The sequence below is a fragment of the Rhinolophus sinicus genome, chromosome 18, assembly GCF_057876585.1.
Source record: "Rhinolophus sinicus isolate RSI-liver-muscle chromosome 18, RSI-T2T, whole genome shotgun sequence".
Taxonomy (NCBI): Eukaryota; Metazoa; Chordata; class Mammalia; order Chiroptera; family Rhinolophidae; genus Rhinolophus; species Rhinolophus sinicus.
In genome coordinates, this window is record NC_142518.1 from 68,650,234 (window position 1) to 68,670,046 (window position 19,813).

The window sequence follows — 19,813 nt, forward strand, 5'->3', positions numbered from 1 at the left end:
GCCCCCAGCTAGCTGTAGTGGGAGGTTAGAAGAAAATTTCCTGGAATCATACATCACGTCTTCTTTTGTGTCTGACTCTTTTCAGTCAGCGAATTGTGTGTGAGATTTACATTATTGTCTACAGTTGTAGATCGTTCATTCTCAATGATGTATAGTATTACACTGTGTAGGTATTTCACACTATATGTACGGGGATTTGGATATTTTCCAGTGTTTGTATTATTATGAATTATGGTGCTGTGAATGTCATGTACATAATCTTTTGGCTGAATAAATCTTTTCGTTTATCCTGAGCATGTAACTACCACAAGCCTAAGGGTTGCATTTCTGAGTCATAGGGTGTGTGTATGTCCAGCTCAGTAGATATCGCTGATCAATTTTTCCAAGTGGTTCCTCTAGCTTGTTTTCCTACCAGCAGGTGTGAACCTTCCACTGCTCCACATCCTCTCTGACACTTGGTATTTTCCATCTTTGTATTTGTGACTGTCTGGTGGGCATGTGGTAGTACCTCATTGTGGTTTTAATTTCACTTTCTTTGTTTAAATTTCTCTTTCATTAAATTCTCCCTGTACCATTAAGTCTCTTTTAATCTAAAAAAGATTCGCTCTCCCTCTCTCTCTGTCTCTGTCTCTCTCTCCTTTTAACTTGAGACCGTATTTGCCTAAGATATGGACCTTTGACTGCTGGAGATTTCATGCTCGGTTTTGTGGGTTCAATCCCTATTGTGTCGTTCCTTATGTTCCTCTGACAATGATTGTTTCCCCAGAATTGGCTATTAGAGTTCGAGGCTTGCTCTAATTCATGTTTTTCAGCACGAGTACCTCAGATGTGGTGTTACACGCTTCCCATAGTGTTATACCAGGAGGTTCAACGTGTCTGGTTGTCTTTTCTACATGATGCTGAGATTGCCCTCTGAGTCCAGCTGCTGTTCTACTGATTCGTCTGTCATAAAACTTCTCACCTGTTTTTCACCTGAACTTCTTTGCAGCTTCTGAAGATAATTACCTAGATCTGCATTCCACTAAAGGTCAGAAAAATGGCAATGTCCCAATTCTATGATTTCTTCTGCATTTATAAGCTACAAGTTTTCTATAAAAGAAACTCCTCCTCATCACCACCGCCAATCAAGTTTTGGGTTTCACTGAAATATGGTACACATAGAAGGGAAGGATGAATGTTTAATAAGTCTTTTGCAGTATTTCCAGTCACCAAAATAATGAATTGTTTCCCTGGGATCCTCCAAACATGAGCAATGAGTTAGTTATGTTTGCGTGTTGCTTTTCCTTTAGAGTGTCATCATGAGTCATAGGTGTTTGTCAACTTGATGGGTTTTATAGTCCATTGTAGTCATTCTTTTACTCGAAGTCTCAAACTACTCTACCTATGGCCTGTGGGAGCCTCTTCAGGTTGACTTTTGTGTCTTTGTCATGCTTTCTGTGGGAGAGTTTGCTGCAGACTCATCTGGCACAATCCCTACCCAGACCTGGAATCAGCCATTTCTCCAAAGAAGCCTGGTTCCTTATAGTGGCGGGACTAGAGTTGCTCTTTGCTACTGAGTTGGTCATTGCTTCTTTTCCCTTTCAGTGCATGGAGCTAGTAGTGATGGATTATATTTTTATGAGAAGATACATCATCTGCTTCCATCCTGGGTTGCTCCTCCATCGTGTTATAAGTAATCATTTTTATCAGTTTTTGTTTTAACCTTCATTTTTTTAAAAATACAAGCAAATATATTAGGTTGGTGCAAAAGTAATTGTGGTTTAAAAGGTTAAAAATAATAACAAAAACTGTAATTACTGTTGCACCAACCTAATAATATGTATATTGATTTACTACCCATTGACAGTTAAAAGGTGGCACATTCTATACCATCACCATCCAACGGAAATTTCTGCGTTGATTGACAGGTTCTGTATCTACACCGGACAAGTTGGTAGCCACGATCTCTCTGGGGGGGTTGAGCACCTGACATGTAGTGACTGCTACTGAGGAACTGAGTTCATAATTTTATTTAAATTAATTTGTTAAATAATTAAATTTATTTAACATAAATAAATTTATATAATTTATTAAATTTAAATAGTCCCGTGTGGCTAGTGGCTACCATATTGGACAGCAACAACTCTATGCTTTTTTCTGTACCTCGCATTTCTCACTTAAAAGACCCTGGAGATCCCGCCATAGCTGTACAGAGGGGAGTCCTCCCTCATCACCTTTTATGCCTGCATAGTACCCTAGGATGTAGATATAAGGTATAAAATTCAACTAGCTCCCATGGTGGACATCTGTCCTGTTTCTAGTCTTCTGCTATAATGAGTTGTTCCTCCAGGATGGCCTTATGCTTATGTCTTTTTGCATTGTACCTCTGGAATGGATTCTTAGAAGAGAGATTGCTCATCTCAAGAGTAAATGCCTCTGTAATTTCATTGAATAGTATTAAATTAAATGCCCTCTACAGGGTTTGTACCATTTTACATTACCTCCAGCAATGCATGAGAAGGCTTATTTCCTCAGAGACTATCCAAGAAGAACAGTGAAGGGAGGCGAACATCATAAAATAAATCTGTTGAAAACCACTTCGCTAAGACAGGAGAGTTAGATGTTGGGTCTAGGGCCCAAGTCCTGTGCTTGTCTTTGAGAATTTGGCTTCTACTCCTCTCTGTCTCCTGTGGGTCTGGGTCCAGGCCCCACAGGGGAGGAGAGGAGAGGAGAGGAGAGGGGAGGGGAGGGGAGGGGAGGGGAGGGGAGGGGAGGGGAGAGGAGGGGAGGGGAGGGGAGAGGAGAGGAGAGGAGACCAGTGGAGGTCTTACATGAGGCAGAAACTATGTCACATCAGATGGACCTCTTAGATGATGAAACGGGAGTAACCACCCTCTTGGTGATAAGACCAACGCAATACCAGTTTCAAAATCTACTCTTATGACCTCGTGAAGAGCTAAAAAGAAAGTAAAACCTTCAGCTCCTGCCCTTGAGAACCGGGACTGAAAACACACGAAGGTTGCCTTGTCTTTCCCTCTGTGAATGAGGTCCTGTCAGGAGGAGGTAGTATATCGTTAGTGCTATGCAAGAGGACTCAGATGTGGGTTACAGGTGCCTCACATTCCCGCAGTTGTGCACACCCAACTGTGTCTTTTTCGGTTTAGATGCTGGGTTTCCAGGACTCAAAGGTCGGCTTGGACCAAACTTGCATAGAATAGAGACTGTTTGAATCATTCATCATGGGCGGGCACTAACCCATGTTGCTTCCTATGGGCATTCCCTCTTCTGTAGGTCTAGAGATCAGGAGAGGGAAGATGTGGGATTCAAATATCGAATTGGACTGACAGTGCCTGGATTCAGTAAACACCTAATACACAGTAATGTATAAAGGAGATGTAGATGCAGGGATAAGCAGGAAAAGAAACTATGTACACATCCTCTCAGTCTTTTTATAAACATGTGAATTTATAAACAGAGTCGTGATTACTCAGTAAGTTTTTTTTCACAATTTGCTTTCAGAAAAAATTTTTGTTTCTGTTCATAAATATACATAGTACCTTTTCATTGGGAAAAATAACCTGTAGAAAGTGGAGAAAAGTGCCACATGGTGATCAGAGTCAGACCTGCAGGTGTGAAATTCAATTAGGGGGTTTTGCCAAGGGTAGGAGATTTGGGGATAGTGAGAGAGGTGTATGGATTCCATTGTATAGACCAAAGCTTTCTGGAATGTTCCATACCTTGGTGGCAATCCTGCTAAATTCATTCCTATCCTGGGATGGTCAAGCCCCGGGCCTGGAAGTCCAGCTCCTTTGTGAACTGAGTGGAAACCTGCATGAGTTGGTTTGTGAATAATTGTGATGAAGAAAGTTGAGACACAGAAAAGCACACACACAGAAGTAATGTCAGTGTTTCTACAGTTTACCTAACCCCCCAGATGTGAACCACCTGTACCCTGATGTGAACTACGGACTTAACAACAGGTTATTCAAACAACATTAAGATTAAAGGAGATATTTTAGAGTACCATATGGTTATGTGAGTTTTGTCAACACCGATATCCTACCCCTTCATTTCATCTGTCCCAAAGGAAACACCTGTTCTTCTGACTTGGACCCTGGCTGTCTATCACCTTAAAAAACAGTCGTTTCACATAGTCCTCATACCCAGGTCTCTTGGTCCCAGGTGGAGAATTTCACCCACTGCCATCACCACCACCATCCTCATCCTCATCACCAAGATGGGTTGTTGAGTGAGCTCCCATGGGGGAGTGTGACATGAACTGTGTCCATGTCCTGGTCACCCATCATCTACATAAGACATTGATGGGTATATGCAGTGTTAATTCAAAATTCTTTCATTATCATCACCTTTATGAGGTCATTTAGAATTTTTCTGCCTCATCCTATCCTTCATGCCTGAAACACAAAATTGTAGTACCACAGATGAGGTTAACTGTTTCTGTACTGCGGTCCTTTGAGTGCCACAAATAGTTCTAATGTTGTGGGGACAGAGTCCCAGAGAGCAGTTTCCAGGCTCTCAGCCTCACATGGAAAGGTGCTGGCTCAGGTAGTAAATGGCCATCAACTGTGATTGGATGGCCATCAGCTGTGGCTAGTTGGCCATCAGCTGTAACCAGTGAGCCATTGGCCACTAATATAACTGCTCTGGCTACGCTAGCAGAAAAATGGGGGCTAGCAAGAAGATGGTGGCTGAGCTAGCAAGAGCAGATTGCAGAGAGGTGGATGCCGCCAGCGAGAATATAGTGATATGACTCCCCTACTTATGGCTCCGTGGGTGTTCCTTTTTGACCTCACCATATCCTGCGTTCTTGTGTGGGGAGCGGGAGCAGAGACCCCGCAGGCCTCCTTGCACGACTCATGGCATAGTCGGCAGGATATGGTGCTGGCCAAGGCTCTCCAAAGAGTGGTGGAGCAGATTGTGTGTATGAACACTCAGTCTCTGGAAGACCAGGAGGAGCAGCTGCCGGAGAGCTGGACCCCCGTGGAGGGGTGGGAGGACGTGGATGGTTCTCCCACCAGCACAGGAAAAGCCATGCAGCTGCTGGAGAACCAGTGGAGGGGTGGGAAGATGTGGACTGTTTCCCAACCAGCATAGGCCGGAGAAAGCAAAGGTCGTTGTGGCCCTGTGGGCTGGGAAGTGCTTGCTGAGGCAGCCTGGATGCAGGACTTGTAGTCCCAGGAGGAAAGGCTTGCTGAGTCCTCCAAGGAGGCTGAGGGTGAGGTCAAGTTCATCCCTCACCCCCAAGACAGCCTTGGCGAATGACTATGGGCTATGGGGAATTGCCTTCCAACCCTAATTTAATGGACCGCTTGACTGTTTGCTTGGGAACATACCACCATGTAGTGGAACTGGCGGATGTTTGCTTTTGTGTTTTGACTGGCCGCCACCGAGAATATGTAAGCACCTTGACTGTGAGTCGCTGTTGTTCCAGCAGGGTACCCTGAGAGGCCCAGAGAGTGGCAGTGCCCTGAGATGCCCTGGCTGTGCCCAGGAAGTCAGGCTGTTCCCAGAGAGAGTGGCAGTGCCCTGACAGCCCTGGCTGAGTCCAGGAAGTCTGGCTGTGCCCAGAGAGAGAGTGTCAGTGCCCTGAGAAACGCTGGCTGTGTCCGGGGAATCTACTGGTACCCTAAGAAGCCCAGGAAGTCTGGCTGTGCCCAGAAGCACTGGTGGTGCCCTGAGAAACCCTGGCTGTGCTCAGAGAGCCTGGCTGTGCCCAGGATATTGCATTCACCTCCAGGCTCCTCGCACAGGGCCCCTCACGGAAGATGCTTGTCGCATAGATTATGAGGCGAGAGCCTGTAGGGGTGGAGTGTGGGGACAGAGCCCCAGAAAGCAGTTTCCAGGCTCTCGGCCTCACATAGAAAGGTGCTGGCTCAGGTAGTAAATGGCCATCAACTGTGATTGGATGGCCATCAGCTGTGGCTAGTTGGCCGTCAGCTGTAACCAGTGAGCCATTGGCCACTAATATAACTGCTGTGGCTACGCTAGCAGAAAAATGGGGGCTAGCAAGAAGATGGTGGCTGAGCTAGCAAGAGCAGATTGCAGAGAGGTGGATGCCGCCAGCGAGAATATAGTGATATGACTCCCCTACTTATGGCTCCGTGGGTGTTCCTTTTTGGCCTCACCATATCCTGCGTTCTTGTGTGGGGAGCAGGAGCAGAGACCCCGCAGGCCTCCCTGCACGACACGTGGCGTAGTGGGCAGGATCCCCTGCACGACACTCGGGTATTAGATGGCCGTCAGCTGTGGCTAATTGGCCATCAGCCGTAACCAGTTAGCCAATTAGCCCCTGATACAACTGCCACGGCTGCTTTGGTTGGTCAGTTGGTTGGTTGGCAGGCAGAGAGGCGGACAGCAGGTCATGTGGCTCCAGCCTCCAGTGAGACTATAGTGGTGTGACTCCCCATCTATGGCTCCGTGGGTGTTTCTTTTTGGCCTAGCCAGATCCTGCGTTAATATGTGGGGAGCAGGAGCAGAGACCCCACAGGCCGCCTCGCACGACAAATGGCGCAGCGAGCATGGTCCCCAGCATGACAAATGGCACAGCGAGCAGGGTATGGCACTGTCCAAAACTCTCCGAAGGATGGTGGAGTAGTTTGTGCATGTGAAAACTCAGTCTCGGGAAGCCCATGAGGAGCAGCGCCAGACACAGGGAGTGCAGTCTGCCTGGGAGAGATGTGACCCCTTGGTGAATTGGTGGTCCTCTTGAGCCTCCAGATGGCATGCCACCCTGTTGGCCATAGCAGGCATCACCAGCTTTTTGGTGGGCTGCTGCTATAGGTTCCGAGGTTTGCGGACATCTTACACTAAGGCCTCCACCCAATCGGACTCCTTGTGCGGCGAGCAAGATTCCAGCCAGGTAGGAATGGTGTCTGACTCTGGGCAGGCGGGCAGGTGGCCCCCACACAGTGTGTGGTGCCTGGTGGCCACTGTTCTCAGCAGTTGGACCCCCAAGGAAGGGTGGGAGGACATGGATGGCTCTCCAGCCAGTGTGGAGAGGGCCCTGCAGGCTCTAGCTGAGTGGTTGCCGGAGGAGGAGAAGGCTACAGCCGGCCGCGTGGGCTGGACGTTCCTCATGGCCTTGAGTCTCAACAAGGAAAATGCGCTTAATGAAATGGCCCAGGTGCCGGACCAGGTGTCCCGGTTGGAAGCACTGGAAGCTCGGGTCAGCCTGTTAGAAGAGGGGCCCCACACTGGAGACTGTGAGGCAAAGGCAGAGGAAGTGAGTGGAGACAGTGTAGCTCTGAACCCCCAAGCCCGGCCAATCTTGAAGCAAAGGGTAAAACATGAGCAACATTTGGGCCCCAAGGGCATTGCTGCAGGCAACCCAGCTGTGACTGAGTTCACAACCTACATCCCTTACACTCCCACTGAGTTGTAGGAGCTGGGGAGGCAGTACAGACAGCACCCAGGAGAGCCAGTCTCGGCTTGGCTACTACATTTATGGGATGAGGGAGCAGACAACTTTCTCTGCTCCCCAGGAGAGATGGAAAAGCTAGCCTTCGTGACAGTGCCTCTGTCCCTGCGACAAAGGTTACAAAACTGCCATAGGTTGGCCCAAGACCAGGGCAACCACACTCTAATGGAGTGGCTAACTGCTGCGGTATGCACAGTATGGGGAAAGGCTGGCGAGCTGCCAGAAACTGTGAGTCAATACCAGTCATACAAGGAATTTACTCATATCATCTGTGAAATGTGTATGAGACATGCTATTTTCAAACCTAATATGCAGGGGCCGGATGACGAGCTTTTTACACCCAGCATGAGTGATCTGGTTTTGGATACTGCACCTGCGAGTGCTTTTGGATCCTTGGTTGCCATTCTTACGCCTTATGTGGGGCGACAGATCCATGAAGTTACAACTGCCATGGCCACCTTAGGGGATGTTGAAAGCTGCAGGCAAAGGAAGTTAAGACAGGAGGTCCAAGCAGTCGATACCTGGAAGCCCAAATCAAAAGAAAGAGGGCGAGGTCATGGGCCTCAGAGAGGAAGAAGCACGCAGATGTGGCATGATCTCGTGGCAGCAGGGGTCGATTGGGAAGAAATAGACCGACAACCCAATGCACTGTTTTGGAAACTTGGAAACAGTTGCATCCGGAACAGCAATTCCGGAGAAGCCTAAAGGAGAAGTCTGGGAAAGTGTGACCTGTGTCCTTCCAGGACTTCATGCGGCCGCTTGAGGCCGACTCCTTTCAACTTGATTAGGTGTGGGGCCAAGGTATCTGATCAGAGGGGATGAGCAGGGACCAGAGGCCCCATGTGGAACTGTCCATTCATTGGTTCCCTTCTAATGTGCAGAGGGTTTTGGCCCTAGGTGACACTGGCGCAAACTGCAGTCTTGTTTATGGGAACCCAGAACTGTTCCCCGGACCAGCAATCTGTATTGATGGCTACGGGGGAAAGACTGTGACTGTAAAAGCCATTTCCTTACCACTGGGTAAGGCTTCCCTCTCGTACCTACAAGGTTTATGTCTCCCCCATCCCGGAGTATATTCTACGGGTGAACGTGCTACATGGCCTCAGCTTACAGACATCAGTAGGAGAGTTCCGTCTCCGGATCCAGGTGGTGAAAGCAGTGACACGCGGGCATGCTCACCACCCTCCTCAGGTGTTGCCACAGCCCTGGCGCGTGGTTACAGTGCGACAGTACCGCGTGCCAGGAGGGCAGGAGGAGAATGGTTGTACAACATTGGAATTGGAGAAGGCACATATTGTGAGGCCAACGCACAGTCCCTTTAACTCCCCAGTATGGCCTGTCCAGAAGCCAGATGGGACCTGGCGAATGACTGTGGACTATAGGGAGTTAAATAAGGTGACACCACCTTTGCATGCTGCAGTGCCTTCAATTCACGATTTGATGGATCGTCTGACTGTCCGCCTGGGAACATATCACTATGTAGTGGACTTGGACAATGCTTTTTTCTCCATTGACATTGCACCCAAGTGTCAAGAGCAGTTTGCTTTTACTTGGGATGGGCTTCAGTGGACTTTTCAAGTCCTTTCGCAAGGATACTTGCACAGCCCCACTATCTGCCACGGGCTCGTAGCCCAGGATTTGGCACAGTGGGATCACCCATCCTCTGTGGCTTTGTTTCATTATGTTGATATTTTATTAACATCTGATTCTCTTTCAAATTTAGAGCAAGCAGCTCCCTCTCTTCTCTGCCACCTGAAGTCACGTGGCTGGGCAGTGAATGAGGAAAAGGTCCAAGGCCCTGGCTTATCCATCAAGTTTTTGGGTGTTGTGTGGTCGGGTAAGACAAAGGTCATACCTGAGGCAATTAATGACAAAATACAAGCCTTTCCCTGGCCGACCAAGCTCTCCCAACTGCAGACGTATTTGGGTCTGCTTGGATATTGGCGGGCATTTGTACCCCAATAACACAAACGGGAAGGCCCTTGTATAACATGATAAAAAAGGGGGCCTCATGGGATTGGACAGAGGCTGTAGAGCAAGACTTTGTAGCCATGAAACAAGCAGTGCAGCAGGCACAGGCTCTGCAAATAGTGGACCCCGGCGGCCCATTTGAACTTGATGTTCACGTGACCCAAGAGGGGTATGGTTGGGTCCTCTGGCAACGGCAGGAGCATCTCTGGTTGCCAGTGGGATTTTGGTCCCAATTGTGGAAAGGAGCAGAAGTCCGCTACTCTCTAATAGAAAAACAGCTGGCTGCTGTGTACACAGCCCTTGTGGCCACAGAAGCTATCACAGGAACTGCACGGGTGTTGGTTCAAACAACCTATCCCATCCAGGGGTGGGTCTGTACGTGGACCCAGGGACCCAAAACGGGGGTGGCACAGACCACCACCCTCGCCGAGTGGAATGGTTACTTAGAGCAACGTAGCACCCTTAGTTCAAGCCCTTTGAGCACAGATCTACTACAGGTCCTGGGGCCTGTGGAGCTTGTAGCCCAGGCTGAGCCAAGTGCTCTGCATGGGGGGAGGACTTGGAGCTCTCACCCTACAAAGGACAGTCCCCAGTACATAAGGATGCCTGGTTTACCAATGGTTCTAGCCGAGGAGCTGCAGCCGTTTGGATGGCTATTAGTGTGCAGCCCAAAACAGACACCATTTGGTTTGATACTGGGATGGGCCAAAGTAGCCAGTGGGCTGAGCTACGAGCTATATGGATGACAATCAGCCATGAGTCCGGGCCCCTAGTTATTTGTACTGATAGGTGGGTGGTGTTCCAGGGCCTAACGTTGTGGCTCCCTACATGGAAACACCAAAACTGGTTGGTAGGACACCGTCCACTGTGGGGTCAAGCCATGTGGCAGGACCTCTGGGACCTAGGGCAGATAAAGGAGGTGACCCTAATGCATGTCACAGGTCACTCCCCCTTAGTGTCCCCAAGTAATGATGAAGCAGATGCCTTAGCACGGGCCCAATGGTTAGAACGGTCTCCTGCCACTGATGTGGCCCATTGGCTGCATAGGAAATTGCAGTACACTGGAAGCCGAACCATGTGGCAGGTGAGCAGACGCTGGGCTCTGCCTTTGAAATGGCAGGAGATGCAGATGCCTGCTATGATTGTGCCCTCGGTGCCCAGGACGGCCCCCAAGGGCGGAGGCTCCCCGGGAGACACAGCAGATTAAGCAAGGGAGGGTGCCCCTCACTCGCTGGCAAGTGGATTACATTGGACCCCTGCCTAAGGCCCACAATGCGATATATGCGTTCACAGAAGTGGACACTGCTACGGGGTTGATGTTTGCTTGGCCAAGTCTGGCTGTGGATCAGCAGCATACAGTGGTCACTCTTTCATGGCTGTGCATCTTCTATGAGCGCCCCCAAGTCATTGAAAGTGACAGGGGTACCCAATTTACGGGAGAAGAAGTGCAGCTCTGGGCTGCCAGGATGGACGTACAATGGTTGTTTCATACCTCGTATAACCCACAAGCAGCTGGCATGATTGAACGCTACAACGGCCTTCTGAAGCAAGGCCTCCGGGTGTCAAAACACCTTCCCACAATGCGTGACTGGGCCTCGCGTCTATGGGACTTCTTGAGAATCCTGAGTGAGAGACCACGAAAGGGAGGGCCCGCACCAGTAGAAGCTCTGCTACGTCGAACGGCCGCTCCCATTCAATTACCTGTGGGTACAGAGCCCCAGAAAGTAGTTTACAGGCTCTCAGCCTCACGTGGAAAGGTGCTGGCTCGGGTAGTAGATGGCCGTCAGCTGTGGCTGATTGGCCGTCAGCTGTAGCCAGTTAGCCAATTAGCTGCTAATATAACTGCTGCGGCTACGGAGGAGAGCCGAGGAGAGCGGAGGAGAGCCGAGGAGAGTAGAGGAGCAGAGTCGAGGAGAGCGGAGGAGAGTCGTCGGTTGGTTGGCAGAAAAACGGACAGCAGGTCGCATGTCCGGTGAACCCAGCCTCCAGTGAGACTATAGTGGTGTGACTCCCCTACCTATGGCTCTGTGGGTGTTCCTTTTTGGCCTCACCATATCCTGCGTTCTTATGTGGGGAGCGGGAGCAGAGACCCCACAGGCCGCCCCGCACGACAAATGGCGCAGCCAGCAGGGTCCCTCGCACGACAAATGGCGCAGTGAGCAGGGTCTCCCGCACGACAAATGTCTACCATGGCTTTCCCCTCAAATACTGTGTTCAGCCCCTTGGTGGGAAGGGGGGGGAGGTGTCACGACATCACCCCTGTTGTGGGATGTTGTGATGAGGGCAAAAGCTGGAGTCCCATTTCTACCCTTACTTGATGTGTGATCACATCTGGAGTCCTTGCTTTGCCTCTTGGTAGCCTGCCCTTACCATCTGTAAGAGGGGACCCACAATACCTACCTTACAGAATTATAGGGAGAGGTAAATGGGAAATCCTCTACAGAGGAGATGGCACGTGTTTAGGACTTCAGCACGTTAGTCCTGGCCCGCCTTTCTCCTCTCCCAGAGAGTGATGACTGTTACCTAAACCAAAGAGCATCACTGTCATAGAGACCAGCTAGCAATATGGCAGTCAGTAGTAGTCACCTACTCAAACTTGCATTAGGAATGAAGCCTTGGGGCCATATCTGTGTTGCGGGATGGCTTTGCTGAGTGAGTGATCTGCGGTGAAGGAAGAAGATCATCAAATCGCTTCCTTTAATTCCTCACCATTTCCTGTCCCCTTATTTTATCTTCTAGATTGATAGTGGAAAAGCATTTTCCCACTGTGCCCAAAGTGAAGCCAGAGTGCAGATAAAGACGAAGCAGGAATCACAGGCCCTTTACCCTGACACCCGATCCATTACCCGCTACAGGACCACGCACTGGGATTTCACCTGCACCACCAGCTTCCTCAAAGAGAGGAGTTGGCGCCTGAGTGCCCATGTGGCCACAAGACTAGAAATGTGTGAAGCTGTAAGTTCTCAAGTCCTAGAAGGTCATCAGTTATCAAAGAGATGGTTGGGTGACATTTGGGAAGGGCAAGAGGTGGAATCCCATACCTGTTCCTTAATGGATGACTGAGGAAAAACAGATTTTCCATCAGCGAGTCTGAGTTTGTCATCTGTCAAATGGGAATAATGATGCTGTCTTCAGTGAGTTGTTGTGAATGAAGGACACAAAATTGATCATTGTTTGCATGTTTCATCTATAAATAAATGATATCATAGTATAAGTGCCTTTTGCAACTTTTTTTTCTCTGTAAATAGTGTTTCTGAGAATTCTCTAATTAGGTGACTGTGGGGCTGTGTTGATGTGACTAGTCACACTGCTGTGACAATCCTTGCAATTGTTTCCTGGGGCGCAGGTGTTCCAGATGCTCTGCAGGCCAGAAATAACAGTAGGGCAGTTGTAGGGGGTTTCACTTTCCTCTCTGATAGGAGTTACCTAATGTCTCTGAAAAGAGTTTGTAACAATTAGTTCCCCCCAGCAGTGCATGGCATTCTCATGCCCCCTCCCCCAATTTTCATTTAAATAAGACGTATTATCAAAAGAAAGGCACTAAACAGATTTTGTTTTCAAAGTCTAAAATTATTCCAGGACATATACTGAGGCATAAAATGGAACCATTAGCAGGCATTAATGAAATATTTAGAAACGCACATGTGAAATATGCCATTTATGGGGAAATAAGAGAGGGACAAGCAAAACTATCCTAATCTTCTAACAACCAGGGAAATCTGTCTCACAGCTGGATGCCCATGACTCAGTGGGCCATCCAAGAGCCACTTTAAGTGTTGATGGAGCAGTGCTGAAGGGACCTGTATGCCTCCCTTGCTCTCTGCATTCTGTGTCCTCAGAGGCCCTCCCCTGCTCAACAGGCACAAGCAGCCCTGTGTTTTCCGTGAGATTAAGTTTTCACAAAGGACAGAAGAAAACATGGGCTTCAGACGGGTTGTGCTTCCAGCCCTGCCGCAAACCTCCCTTGACGGCAGAGCAAGGGGCACCAAGCCTGGCGCCCTGCTGCAAGGTGAGTAAACCCAGGGAGAGCAGAGATGAACCACCTCAGCATTATGTGTCCTGATCCCCTTGCTAATGCTCTTCCACCAGCAACTACAGGTGCCCGGGCTGCCAGGTTCCATCCCTGGCTCTGGCGGTGGCGTGGGGAGCAAGCAACCTCTTTGCCATCTGTGTGCCCAGGATCACTTGCTTTGCAGTCACACACGTCCATGAAGAGAGGACAGCGATCCCTCACCACCAGGGCTGTCTTGCGGATTAAATCCCGCCAGTGACACGAGGAGCCTGGAGTTGGGCCCCTCTAAACATTCTCCCTCATAAATCGTAGTTGTCTCTGCTCCCCGGAACAAGGAACCCACGGGGCAATGTGACGTGCCCTCTCAGCCAGGGCCCCTGAGCCTGGATGCTGGCCAGAATTACCGTAATGGTCTTTTTCTAAACCCTCATGTGAAACTCTCTTGTTGGCGAAAACAGGACTTCTGTATCAAAGGCCATTCCCATTTTTAAGGTGTAATAACGTGGGCCCCAGAAAACAGATCTGTCCATTTGGCACCAACAGTGTATGCGAGTGTCGATTTCCACTTCATTCCACCAAGCAGATTTGTCTGGATTGCCAGCTTTTCTGCGTTAATTCCAGTCTCCATCTTTATTTCTCATCCGATCTGCTAATTTTCCCCGACACACTACATTGGAAGAGTCATCTCAGGTGGTCCTTAAGCTCACAGATTCGTAAGCTCCTTACTTAGGGTTGCCGGATTCAGCGAGTAAGAATAAAGCGTGCCAGCTGAGTTTGAATTTCAGATAAACAAAATTGTATTGCATCCAACATACGTACGCTAAAAAAATTAATCATTGCTTGTCTGAAATTCAAGTGTAATTGGGTGTCCTGTGTTTTATTCGGCAACCCTACCCATGGCAGGCTACATAGAGGGGAACCAAGGTGCTCTGGTCAACAGCCCCAGGTGAGCCCCCATCAGACGCCAGCACCAAGCGCCTATGTGAGTGAGCTCTCCTGGGTGTCCCAGCCAAGTGGAGCCTCCAGATGACTGTAGCTCCAGGTGACAAATTCCACATGAAGCAGAAAAGCACCCAGCTGAGCCCAGTCAACCAAGAGGTTCCTGAAAGATAATAAGTGGCTATTGTTTGAGGATGTTGTTAAGTAGAAAAGGATATCCAAAATTTCGGTTTGGGTGTACTCTCCCTCTTTTTCTGTGGTCTTTTATCATTGGATAAAGCAGAGGTTCTCTTATCCTTCTAGCCTGGGTAGGTCTTTGTTCTACGTTTGTCTATTATGTATGGGTATCAACTTCTGACCATGTCATCGATTTCTTCTTGAACGTATTACCAAGGGAATTTTCATGATACCTGATTTTCACCCTACTCTTGTGTTGTCACACAGCAGCCTAGCCGCTTGTCCCTACCATCCTTTCCTTAGGGAAAGAGGGTTGCGGGTTGTCCCTCTTAGGGGTTGAGTTTTATAGGTCTCCTCTCTTGGTCCCAGTATGCTGGGTCTGCGGTCAAAGACGAGTAAGTTTCCTCAAGGGAGGGACGACTTAAGCCAGACGGGACCCCAGGGACCCCCATGAGTTAGCCTTTGAAACTAGGAGGGATGCCCCTCCTCCAATGTTTCCTGGGAGCTGCTGACTCCTGCTTCACGTGACCAGCACCCTATTGTGCTAAGGAATGATTAATTGAGTGAAACCATCTCACTCCCCGCTTGGCTCATGGGATGATTGCCATGAGAGACCTGCTCCCCCAGGGATTGTATACACCGCACCTTGTTCACATGGGGACAGCATGCACAGGTTGCTTTGGGACAATATGATTGGATATTGGGAACATGCTAATTGTATTAGTAGTGTAAGAGTTTTACAGACCCTGCCCAGAATCATGTGATGCCTATTGTAAAAAAGCAATAAATACCCACGACGACCCGATTCGGGGCTCCAGTCTCTTGAGGCTGTGAGTCCCTTGGTCCTCTGTGGTTTCTTTGCATTCAGTGTCTCTGGTCTTTTTATTTCTATAATAGAATTTAGCCCCTGCCGCCTCCCTCGCTTTCCCACTGCTTGTGTTGTGCAGGTCGCAACACTCTTGGAACTTGGAAAGTCATCCCAATTCCGCTGATCATGACACGAGCCTCCACTGCAGTCACACATGTTAAGGAATTGAGAGGCCGGTACTACACATGGTTCTGTGAGCCACATGGAAAGCTGTGTCCTCAGAATGTGGCTTGGTGACTATGCAATCCGAACAGGGGGTAGTTATTCACTTTGAGACGTGTCCCTCAAAGACGGTGCCCTGAAACACTTTCTGTTGCTCAGGGACAGCCTTGCAAGGAAGACACTTTCCTTGGGCACATGTAGACAGGACTCCTTCACGAGACGGCAGATAGATGGGCATTGCAGTCCTTAGCCTTTGCCACTGTCGTACTCCAGTACTGCTGGGTGAACAAGTCTGTCCTATGCTGGGTTAATTAAGAAGAAGCACCTTGCCTGCAGACCTAAGCCACTTCCTCCAACAGCACATTTACAAGGAATGGAACAGACGAATTGCATTCCTTATTCTTTTGTCATATTTCTTAGTTGGTTCAGAGCTCAGATGTGGAGAAGGGGTGTATTTGGGGGCCCCTAATGACTCAAGTATTTTGGAGCAAGACCTTAGGAGTAGTAGGGGAGCTGGCGAGACACAGAAAAGGGGAGAAGGGCTGTAAGCCCATTGTAAGTCCCACCCCTGGCGGTGCAGAGCAGAACATATGCTCCCTGAGCACAGATTGCTACCAAGAGTTTTGAAAGGAGAGGGTCTGGGCTATGCAACGCCTGTTTCTCCCTGCAACCTCACTAATGAGGGAAGTTACTCTAGCAGAAGAGAAACAGTTTGTGTGTAGAGGGGCTGGAAGAGTTTTGGTCATGAACGTCCCTCCACGTGGAAGAAAGATCAGGAATCATGGATAAGAATTCCCAGGATAAACCAATGTATGGTTGAAGCAGTAGGGTTTCTGCCTAGTAAATGACTGTAATAGTTTAGGCCTGCCTCCCTGAAATAACTGTGAGAGTTCCCAAATGACACTTTTTGTATATGTAGCTACACCATTCAGTCAGATGATTATAGACAGTTCTCAGTTCTCTGCCACAGATGGTTGTCTGCTTGGCATTCGTGTGATTTTTACATGTTGACCCTCCCAGGCTAGCCCATTTCCAACAAACCTAGAATACTCTCCTGGGTCTGTTTGTGCTCATAACATTCCACTCCTGTCTTTTTAAAGCAAGCAAAATGCTGGATGACTCGGACATGATTCATTCGAAGACCTGGTCAGAGTTCCCACAATTGCCCGGGTCCCAGTCTAGTGTGTCACATCAGTTTACTTTCTCATGGGGCGGCCTGAAGAGCGAAAGTGTTTTGTTTTTAGCAAAAGGCAAGGGGACTGTGGGCCTTGCGGAGGTGGTTCCAGTGTGCAGGAGAAGCATGCACATTGCGGTTGCCATGGAACCCGAACATTAATCCGTGACCTTGAGACTTTTCAGTAGAGGCAGACTTAGACTGGCAGGAGAGCAAGTCCCACCTGAATGCTTTTGGAACTCAGCTGAGGGTGTGGGTCCCGGCGGTGGGGGTGGGGTGGGGGGTGGGGGGTATGTGGCACTGGACCGCCTGGGGCAAGGGGAGACAAAAGGTAAAGCCATAGTGGTCCCGCCCAGCCCCAGTGAGTGTGGTGTCCTGCTCCAGGGGTGTCCTGGAGCTACTCTCCTTCTGAAGCCAGGGGTGTGGGAGGTAAAACAGGCAAAGTTTCTCTCTCTGAGCCCCAGCTTCCCCCTCTGTCAAGTGGGGATAAGAATGCTTAAGCCACAGGATCGCTGTGGACTGATGTGCTGATGACACGTGGGTAAACCCACAGCCTTGTGGTTCTCGCCAGATCAGGATGCCTGTGCGAATACACGCCGCTTCTTCTGCCTCTTTGACTGTGTTGTTAGGAGACAGCTGAGGAAAGGAGAAGACAAGGTCCTGGTGAGAAGCCCATTGTGCCGTCTGGTTGTTAGGATCACTAGGCATTTGTATCAGTGTCACTGGCACTAACCCAGTGCCTAGCCTGTGGTGCCGGGCACATGGTGGCACCAGAAACGCACAGTGCTTGCTGGATCTGTCTCTCCCCGTGCAGCTCCTCATGCCGGTGGCCAAGCTCATATCAGGTGTCTGAAGGAGGCAGGTTGTGAGCATCGGTGTCCTGATGGCAACTGAGGCTTCCGCTCCAGTTTCAAGAGCAGCCGTCCTCAGGAGACGTCACAACCCTGGCAGGATCTGACACCTGGCTCAAGTGAGTTCATAGATCTGAACAAAAGCATGTAGTGGAATCGCTCCTGCGAGGGTCACAAACCAGCCTCAAAGTAGAGAAGCTACTTTGATCTTATCTGGGGGCAGGGTTGAGGTTTACCAGGTGGAGTGTCATTCTATCAGAGGCTACACGCTTTGTAATAGCCCTGAGGTACACTTTAGAGAATCCTTTTTTGTTTTCTTTTTCTTTCTTTTTTTTTCTTCCGGAAAAGCAATGAATTGTCCAGTTGGAGAAGAAAGTTCATCTTTAACATGCATTTGCAATAAATATACCTGTGCCTTAAGCATTCTTATTCCCACTTGACAGAGGGGGGAGCTGGGGCTCAGAGGGAGTTGTTGCCTGTCTTACCTCCCACGCCTGTGCCTTTAGAAGGAGAGCAGCTTCAGGACACCACACTCACTGGGGCCCGGCAGGACCACAATGGCTTTACCTACAAGACAGCCGGGGAATCGATCGCCAAAGCGGGGAAAGAGGCAACTTGCATCTGGATCCCTTTGTCTCCCCGCACCCCAGGGTGATTCAGCACTCACTGCTGGGACCCACACCCTCAGATGAGTTCCAAACACCTGCAGGCAGGACCCAGATCTTGTCAACAGGCCAGGTCTGTCTCTCTTAAAATGCTGTCATGGTCGTGCCCATAATGACTTCTGGATTCTATGGCAATGTCAATACTGAGGCAGTTCTTCAAAACCGGAAATGCCTCCCATCTCGAAGCCATCACTCGCAGAGTCCTGAAAATCTGCATCCTCTCAGCCATCCAACGGCAGGTGTTGTGTCATCTGCAGGCAGAGCTCTGTTATACAAATAATGTAAAAATCCATGAATTGCCAGCCCATGTTTGACATTTCCTGCATCGATCCGTGCATCCTTCCATCCCTTCGTTAGTTTCAGACGTTAGCCCAGATGACACCAGCCATTTGGTTGTGTTGTGTTCCCCCACACTTCCACTGCAATTACACTTGCCAACTCAACAACCTCCTTTTGTCACACGTGTAGATCAAGAATGTTGAACTGATGTTTCAAATGGAGACAAACAGATATTTTATCAAGAGGAAAGAATTTCCTTCCCCCAGGACGGAATTCAATGGCTTGGATATAGACAGGATTATATCGCAGTAGGATCAATTACAGTACATTAAATGCAGAGTTGTAAAATGCCTTTCACAGACACAGCCAGATAACGGTTAAGAATGTGCTTTGGGGATGATGGGCTTTGAAATGGAGCACACATTTTTCTTTCACATAGCTCATACTTTTGCTTCATTGCAAATATGTTTAGTGCATGTTAGAAATAAACTTTTATGGTCACTGATAACCTCTGTCTTACCTGTTTTTCATTTCATCTCAAGGGATTACCAAGTATGGGATAAAATCACCTGAAATTATAATGTTTTTCCAAACTCCACCATGGTTAAGTATGTTGTCTAAAAGCATTGTCTAATGTACTGTATTTGGACCATATAATGGTGGTGGTGATAGGGAACTCTTTCACATTTTTCCTGACTGTTAAGTCTGTGGACCCTGAGAAAGAACATACCTGCCAAGAAGGGCTCCTGGTGGCTATCTGGGCTCAAATATAAAACCAGAGCCTAGCAGCCATTTCTACACAGGGGCCTGTCACTCAAACTGGCTGCCCTGAACTGCCTGCCTGCCTGCACTGTGTTCTTGCCAGCTGAGCAAGCCCTTATAAAGGAGGTCTTGGAATCATATTTCTTTTTTTTTTTTAAGTAAAATAGGTATTTATTCAGCCTCTTGTCATGCCAAAATGTTTTGTGCATATATCACTATAATTAGCACACCCTCTGTAACAGGCAAAATTGTACATCAAATTATATGTCATGTTACCTGATTATATAAAAATGTAAAGTGAAAATGATTTATCAATTCCTTATAACATTACTAGTAAACAATTCAGCAGGAGATATGAGGCACAAAATCTTAGTAAAATGACAGAAAGCGCAATAATGTAACTCTTATTTAAGTTTAACTTGTCATAATTTGTTATGATATACAAAGACTTACTTTTAAAATGTTACATTTACTTAGATTCTGGCAACAGCTTTATGTAACAAGACACAACATACCAGGCCTGCCTCTGAACTTGT